At 43.8% G+C, this 8,175-nt stretch overlaps 1 long non-coding RNA gene across 1 annotated transcript; it reads left to right on the top strand.

Moving 5' to 3' along the window:
• Nucleotides 1-7,059: 7,059 nt before the first annotated feature.
• Nucleotides 7,060-7,945, top strand: LOC117536931. The gene is made up of 3 exons (XR_004567641.1): nt 7,060-7,345; nt 7,478-7,550; nt 7,846-7,945. It is a non-coding gene; the product is annotated as an uncharacterized LOC117536931 (long non-coding RNA).
• Nucleotides 7,946-8,175: the final 230 nt, after the last annotated feature.

The following is an 8,175-nucleotide window of genomic DNA, read 5'->3' as shown; positions in this document are numbered from 1 at the left end:
TCCTAATTATACTAGCATACTTTTACTAAAGTAACATTAACATGTTTAAATGCAGGGCTTTTGTAAGAGAGTATTTGTATAGTGTAGCATGGTCTACTTAACTTCTCTAACCGAAGTGATCGTAACATTACTTTGCAAACCGTCATACACACCCCCCCCCCCACACACACACACACAAAACGACACGGTAACGTTGTGATTCACTTCAATTAATGATAAGTACGGAGCTTGCTAACAGCAAGGCACAAGGCTACTTCACTCATTTAGCTAGCTAATGTAAGATACAAATGCTGTCGAGCCCTCACTGCTTGTAAAATAAAGAGCACAAACTGACTACTTACCCGAGCGGCGATCCCCACTGTTCTCCGTAATTTTTCTCCCGGGTTGTTGTGATCACATGACTGACAAAGCCGTGCTCTGATAGGCCAGAAGTCGGTTTGATTGCATTAGGGCTCGATTGCTTATCCTGTCTGTGTAGCCCGGATGATGCTGCATCGCAATTTTGGACATCGAATTTTATACACCGAATTTTTATACGTCGAATTTTTTTCACTTGAATTTTTGGAATCTGAATTTGAACATTAAAACATTTTTCACTTCAATATTTACATTTTTATTTCATATAGGTAAATTCGGAGCAGAAACATTCAGATACATGATTTTCAAAGTAATTATTTTCAATGCTATAAATTCGGTGTCTAATAAAATTCAAATACTTCTGTCTCTTGTTTGCTTCCATAGCCTCGGCTTGTTGACAAAAAAGACGCCAGAAGCTACATTTGGAAGTATTTGAGCTATATCTCTGACAGTGAGGCCAAGCCTACGGACACCACGAGGCCTGTCTGTGAGACATGTTTTAGATCCCCGCAAACCAAGGGAGCCAACACATCAAACTTGGCTAAGCACCTCGCCGACCGTACTATTACATGTTAATAACATATTTTATAAAACAAAAAAGTTGTTTGAGATGACATTTTATTTAATACGAATTATTGTCATTTATTTTGTTTATTGTTCTCATTGTTTAAAAGTTTGTGTTATGGTTATGGTTCTGGTGTGAAATAAAGCACAATAATTACATTTAAGACTGTTACCCTTTTTTTAAGAAAAGTATCGAAAAAGAATCGGAATCGCAATTCTTGACTTGGTATCGGTATCGAAACCAAAATGTTGGTATCGTGATAACACTAGTCCCAATCCGACCCTGCTGACTGACACTGTACACTGCTCAGAGTTGAAGGGCTGTGAATGTTGGTAGTTGTGGTTGATTTTGTTTAAATATGCCGAATTGTGATATTATGGGTTATTATTGTTCAAATGATTTAGCTAGGCTAGCTAAGAGCTGCTAACGTGAGCGGTCTCTTGTTGCCATAGCAACAGTAAACGTTCACATGGACCAACGAGCTGTAAGTAGAGATGCAGAATCAAGCTGTATTGTAAATACAGATGAGATACTTTGAATTTTAGCACAAAATACAAGTAAACCGATAGGAAATAATTAGTTTGATTTGCAATATTTGCCATTGAATTTATTGTAATCTTTCAATTCATTTATTGTTTACTGAGGTGATAACTATTTCATAATTTGTGTGTAACTTTAATTTCTGTGTAAATGTGTTACTTTTACTGTAGTTTTCAAATGGCTGTGTATAGTGCTGTCTTGAGCATTTTCAGGTATTGTCACAAAGATCTGACTTTTTTGCATTGGAAAACACTAGTAAGTGTCATAATGAAAACATGGCAAAGCCACTAGTGTTGTTACGCTCGCGAACGTTTCGTTCAATATGAACTAATCTTTTATCTTGTACATTATTCTGTGGTTTTGAGTTATTTCCCCATCCAATGATAAATGCTTTCCCTATGTCCAGCCCAGACAGGTTCAGGGCAAGTCCAGCTGGTCAGTTCAGGGAGAGAGCCAGACCAATTCAGGCAGCCCAAAGACTGCACCACCTGAGAGGGAAAAGGCTGTAGAGAGTGAGGAGTGTGTCAGCCCAAAGACAGGATCACCTGAGAGGGAAAAGGCTGTAGAGAGTGAGGAGTGTGTCAGCCCAAAGACTGCACCACCTGAGAGGGAAAAGGCTGTAGAGAGTGAGGAGTGTGTCAGCCCAAAGACAGGATCACCTGAGAGGGAAAAGGCTGTAGAGAGTGAGGAGTATGTCAGCCCAAAGACAGGATCACCTGAGAGGGAAAAGGCTGTAGAGAGTGAGGAGTATGTCAGCCCAAAGACTGGATCACCTGAGAGGGAAAAGGCTGTAGACAGTGAGGAGTGTGCCAGCCCAAAGACAGGATCATCTGAGAGGGAAAAGGCTGTAGAGAGTGAGGAGTGTGTCAGCCCAAAGACAGGATCACCTGAGAGGGAAAAGGCTGTAGAGAGTGAGGAGTACGTTAGCCCAAAGACTGGATCACCTGAGAGGGAAAAGGCTGTAGAGAGTGAGGAGTATGTCAGCCCAAAGACTGGATCACCTGAGAGGGAAAAGGCTGTAGAGAGTGAGGAGTGTGTCAGCCCAAAGACTGGATCACCTGAGAGGGAAAAGGCTGTAGAGAGTGAGGAGTGCGTAAGCCCAAAGACAGGATCACCTGAGAGGGAAAAGGCTGTAGAGAGTGAGGAGTATGTCAGCCCAAAGACAGGATCACCTGAGAGGGAAAAGGCTGTAGAGAGTGAGGAGTATGTCAGCCCAAAGACAGGATCACCTGAGAGGGAAAAGGCTGTAGAGAGTGAGGAGTGTGTCAGCCCAAAGACAGGATAACCTGAGAGGGAAAAGGCTGTAGAGAGTGAGGAGTGTGTCAGCCCAAAGACAGGATAACCTGAGAGGGAAAAGGCTGTAGAGAGTGAGGAGTGTGTCAGCCCAAAGACAGGATAACCTGAGAGGGAAAAGGCTGTAGAGAGTGAGGAGTGTGTCAGCCCAAAGACTGGATCACCTGAGAGGGAAACAGCTGTAGAGAGTGAGGAGTGTGTCAGCCCAAAGACAGGATCACCTGAGAGGAAAAAGGCTGTAGAGAGTGAGGAGTGTGTCAGCCCAAAGACAGGATCACCTGAGAGGGAAACAGCTGTAGAGAGTGAGGAGTGTGTCAGCCCAAAGACTGGATCACCTGAGAGGGAAACAGCTGTAGAGAGTGAGGAGTGTGTCAGCCCAAAGACAGGATAACCTGAGAGGGAAAAGGCTGTAGAGAGTGAGGAGTGTGTCAGCCCAAAGACAGGATCACCTGAGAGGGAAAAGGCTGTAGAGAGTGAGGAGTGTGTCAGCCCAAAGACAGGATAACCTGAGAGGGAAAAGGCTGTAGAGAGCAAGGAGTGTGTCAGCCCAAAGACTGGATCACCTGAGAGGGAAACAGCTGTAGAGAGTGAGGAGTGTGTCAGCCCAAAGACAGGATCACCTGAGAGGAAAAAGGCTGTAGAGAGTGAGGAGTGTGTCAGCCCAAAGACAGGATCACTTGAGAGGGAAACAGCTGTAGAGAGTGAGGAGTGTGTCAGCCCAAAGACTGGATCACCTGAGAGGGAAACAGCTGTAGAGAGTGAGGAGTGTGTCAGCCCAAAGACTGCACCACCTGAGAGGGAAAAGGCTGTAGAGAGTGAGGAGTATGTCAGCCCAAAGACAGGATCACCTGAGAGGGAAACAGCTGTAGAGAGTGAGGAGTGTGTCAGCCCAAAGACTGGATCACCTGAGAGGGAAACAGCTGTAGAGAGTGAGGAGTGTGTCAGCCCAAAGACAGGATAACCTGAGAGGGAAAAGGCTGTAGAGAGTGAGGAGTGTGTCAGCCCAAAGACAGGATCACCTGAGAGGGAAAAGGCTGTAGAGAGTGAGGAGTGTGTCAGCCCAAAGACAGGATCACCTGAGAGGGAAAAGGCTGTAGAGAGTGAGGAGTGCGTCAGCCCAAAGACAGGATCACCTGAGAGGGAAACAGCTGTTGAGAGCTATGAGTGTGCCAGTCAAATAACTGATTTTTTTTCACAACCTGATCAGAAAAATCTCCAGTCATTTTTAAATTACCATCCTCAGCAAAAAAGTAGCAATCCAGTGGTGTAGAAAGTGTTCTGTAGCAGAGACGGCACCAGTAGAAGGTGGCTGACGTACTGTCCAGAGCGTCACTTGCTGTATTGTTTCATCTGCATGGCATTCGGTAAGAGAACTGATAGCAGTCTGTTCATCAGTGGAATGTCAAATTGGAGGCAAATACACCAGCGCACAGAGGAGCATGAGAGAAGCAGTGCACACAGAAACTGTGCTGAAGCTTACCTCTTGAAATCCGCCAGTGCTGATATCAGCAGTGTGTTTGGTGGCAGTCAGATGTCAGAGCAGGTCAGAAAGAGACGGCAGGTTTTGGAGCGCATCATAGATGTCATCAAGGTTCTTGGGAAGAGGGGGCTTGCATACAGGAGGTCAGAAAATGAGGCAGCATATACTCTGGAAGACCACACAGTTGATCATGGTAATTTCTTGGAACTCATACTTCTACTGGGGAAGTATGATTTCTGTTTAAAAGAGCACCTGGACAGCTGCATTGAGAACAGCAAAAAGTTGCATTTGTCTGGTGGCACGAGAGGCAGAGGCTCCCTTGTAACTTTACTCTCCAAAACCACAGTCAACTCAGTGATAGATGCAATTCACCATCTGATTCAAGAAAACATCTCCAGTGATATCAAGAAAGCAGGAATGTTTTCAGTGCAGCTGGACACAACGCAGGACATCACCTCTCAGGATCAATGCTCTATAATTATGAGGTATGTTACTGATGTTGTTCATGAGAGGCTTGTTGGTGCAGTGCTGAAGTGCAGTTCATCCACTGGACAGGCCTTTGTCAACATGCTGTCAGAAGTTCTGGACAAAATGGGCCTCAGCAAGTCCATGTGCATTGGAAATGCGACTGATGGGGCATCAAACATGCAAGGCCAATACAAAGGATTCTCCTCACTGTTGTCTGCACAATCTCCAAACCAGGTGCATGTATGGTGCTACGCACATGTACTAAATCTGGTGCTTGCAAACACAACCCAGATTGTTATTGAGAGTGGGTCCCTGTTTGCGCTCCTCAATGGCATTGCGGTATTCATCAAAGAGTCATATAAAAGGATGAATGTGTGGGAAGAGTCAGGCCGAAACAAGAGACGTAGACGCCTTGCTCCTATTGGCGAGACACGCTGGTGGGCCAAGCATGAGGCCCTGAAGAAGAGACACGCTGGTGGGCCAAGCATGAGGCCCTGAAGAAGAGACACGCTGGTGGGCCAAGCATGAGGCCCTGAAGAAGTAACACGCTGGTGGGCCAAGCATGAGGCCCTGAAGAAGGTGTTTGGCTCCTTTGGAAAAGCGGAAGATGGTCTGTACGTTGATGTGCTGCTGACATTATCAGCTATACAGAAACAGGCAACAGTGAAACCATGTATCCGTGTCATGGCCAGAGGATATGCAGAGTCATTGCTCAAGTATGAGACGATCTTGACGGCTCAAATCTTCCTCCGCATATTTGAACATACCTCTCCATTGTCTAAATACCTTCAGACGGCAGGATTGGACATCCTCTCTGCTCACAGAATGGTGGCATCGACACAGGATACGCTGAAAAGCTTGGGAAGAGATTTTGAATCTGTAAAAAAAGCAGCGGACACATTTGTCAACTGGACAAACACAGAAATCCAAGAGAGAGATGACACGGACATTGAAGTGGAGGCCACACTGCCACAAAAGAGGAGGAGGATGAAGAAAGTCTTGCCTGGAGAGATGGCTCAGGATGAGACCCTGGATGATGCAGAAACATCCTATGAGGTGAATGTGCATAACCGGATCATGGACACAGCAATTGAAGCCATTCATAGGCGCTTTTTAACACACGGCAATCTATATGCTGACTTGGCATGTCTGGATCCCAGTGCTCTTCCCTCAGCTCTGCACCAGTGCTCTTCCCCAGTCTGCCCTTCAAGACTTAAGCAAGTGCTTGCAAGGATTTGACAGCAGGGCAACCAAGGAAAATATGCAGGCCGAGTTGAAAAGCTTTGCACTCCAGTGGAACAGGCTGAAGGCATCCCCATTGGCAGAGTACAAAGCAAGAACAGTAGAAGATGGATCAGGTGGTGAGGAGGAGGACAACACAGAAGAGGTTGAGATAACTCCCATAAGCTGTTGCTCCTGCAAAGAATGCCCTCTGTGCTGCTACCAGATACGTCGCCGTTTCAACATGCTAACAGATGCATACCCTGTCCTAGGCCTTGCTTATAAATACCTGCTTACATTATCGCTCACACAGGTGGCTTGTGAGCGCACATTTTCCATTTTGAAGTTTATTAAAAACAGACTCAGAAGCACCCTCTCATCTGAGAAATTGGAGGCATTTATGTTGATGGCCACAGAGAAAGACATCCTCATGGCCTTGGACTCTGTGATAGACAGACTTGCAGAGAAGAGTGAGCTGCTTAAAAAGCTGCCCCACTGATAAGGCCAGAAATATTTCATATTATTGTTATTATCACACATCACACATTATGGATGTAGTAATTCATTATTTGTCATTTGAATGATGCTTTTCAGAAGTGTTATTGTGCTTATGTGTTGATCCTTAATGGTGTGATCATGAACACTAAATGATCAATTATTCTCCATTACAGGTTGTTCTGATATATTTGAGGAGTCGTTCTCCCTCTGTTCTATATGTGGACTTGTTCTCTCATTTGGGACCACTGTTAGAATTTGGTAAGTTTATCATGTATTTTTTAATGTTGTATAAATTCATACTTCATAATTTTAAAAAAGTTTTGAAAGAAACGCACATCCCAAACGTTTTCAACTCTAGGTGAGAGGAAAACATTTTATTTATTTTTCAGACTTAATAATGTATCCAATTCCCTCTCAGGTTGACCACTTGACATGTGAGAGCTTGAGGAGTTGTTCCCCCTCCGTCCATGTTCGAGGACTTGCTCTCTCTCTGCCTCCACTCTCTGCCTTCACTGCACCAAAGTTTGGCTGTTGAGTCTCCTGTAGTATGGTGAGTTTATCATTTTTTATGTTTTATGAAATCATACTTAATTTGAGGAGGGTTAGGGTTAGGGCTTGAGGAGTTGTTCCCCCTCCGTCCATTTTCAAGGATTTGCTCCCTTACTGCCTCCACTTCACCACTTTGTGGCTACTGAGAAGTCTATGATTTGTTGAGTATGTCATGTGTCTTATAATGTTATATGAATTCATACTTGATTTGTGATGATGAGAGACTTAATAATGTTTCCATGTCTCTTTTAGGTTGACCACCCTATATATGAGAGCCTAAGGAGTTGTTTTCCCTCTGTCCCCTTTTGAGGACCTGCTTTGTCTCCTCCATCATTCACTGGGCCACTTTTGGGTTCCTGAGCTTATTTCATGTGGTGAGAGGAATGCAATATGTGTATGTTTAAAGGTTTATGTGAAGAAACATACTATATGTGTGATAAAATGACAATTGGTCAATCATAAATGTCTCTTTATATTCTCTGCTACCATTATCTCCTGGCAAACAGGTTTTCCTGACCTGCTAGAAGTTCTTCTATGATGCTTGAGGCATCCATCATATCTGAGAGCTTCGTCTTGACTGTGAGTTTATTATGTAACTTGTTTTGTCTCAGATTGAAACAAAAGGTTTGATTATGATTATTTCCTGGCTGAAGATTTTCATATTGATGGTTTTAATTTCAAACATCTGCATATCTTTTAAGTTCAATGAACAGTTATGCAGGTAGGCCTTAGGGCTCTTTTGAGTCTTAAGTCATCCTTCATGACAGATACATTTGTTCACTAAGTGTCACCACGTCACAAAAAGGCTACATGGCTACATATACTTGTCAGTACACAGATACTGAGTACAAGTTCTGTTTGCTGTTTCTTGCAGGTCACGAATTTGGTGAGGAGTGGAGCTGGCTGGCTGCGGACCAGGAAGTAGAGCAATACATACTTGTGCACATACACGTATATGAGAATGCATATCTATTCAGACCTGTAACCCATGTCTTAGACTTTTCACACAGCTATATATATATATATTTTTTTTCTTCCAATTCTCTATTTATGGTTTCATAATGACTGAGTCACCGTTGAGTGAGTGAGTTTCAGCTCTAATGCTGCTACTGTCTGTAATATGTTTCTATTCAGATTATTTGTCAGGATATTTTTTTGTTATTATTATCTGAGTCTGGTTTTAACTAATACTGGGCTTACACCA

This window comes from Gymnodraco acuticeps, unplaced genomic scaffold, assembly GCF_902827175.1.
Source record: "Gymnodraco acuticeps unplaced genomic scaffold, fGymAcu1.1, whole genome shotgun sequence".
Taxonomy (NCBI): Eukaryota; Metazoa; Chordata; class Actinopteri; order Perciformes; family Bathydraconidae; genus Gymnodraco; species Gymnodraco acuticeps.
This window is presented reverse-complemented; position numbering and strand designations above follow the sequence as displayed.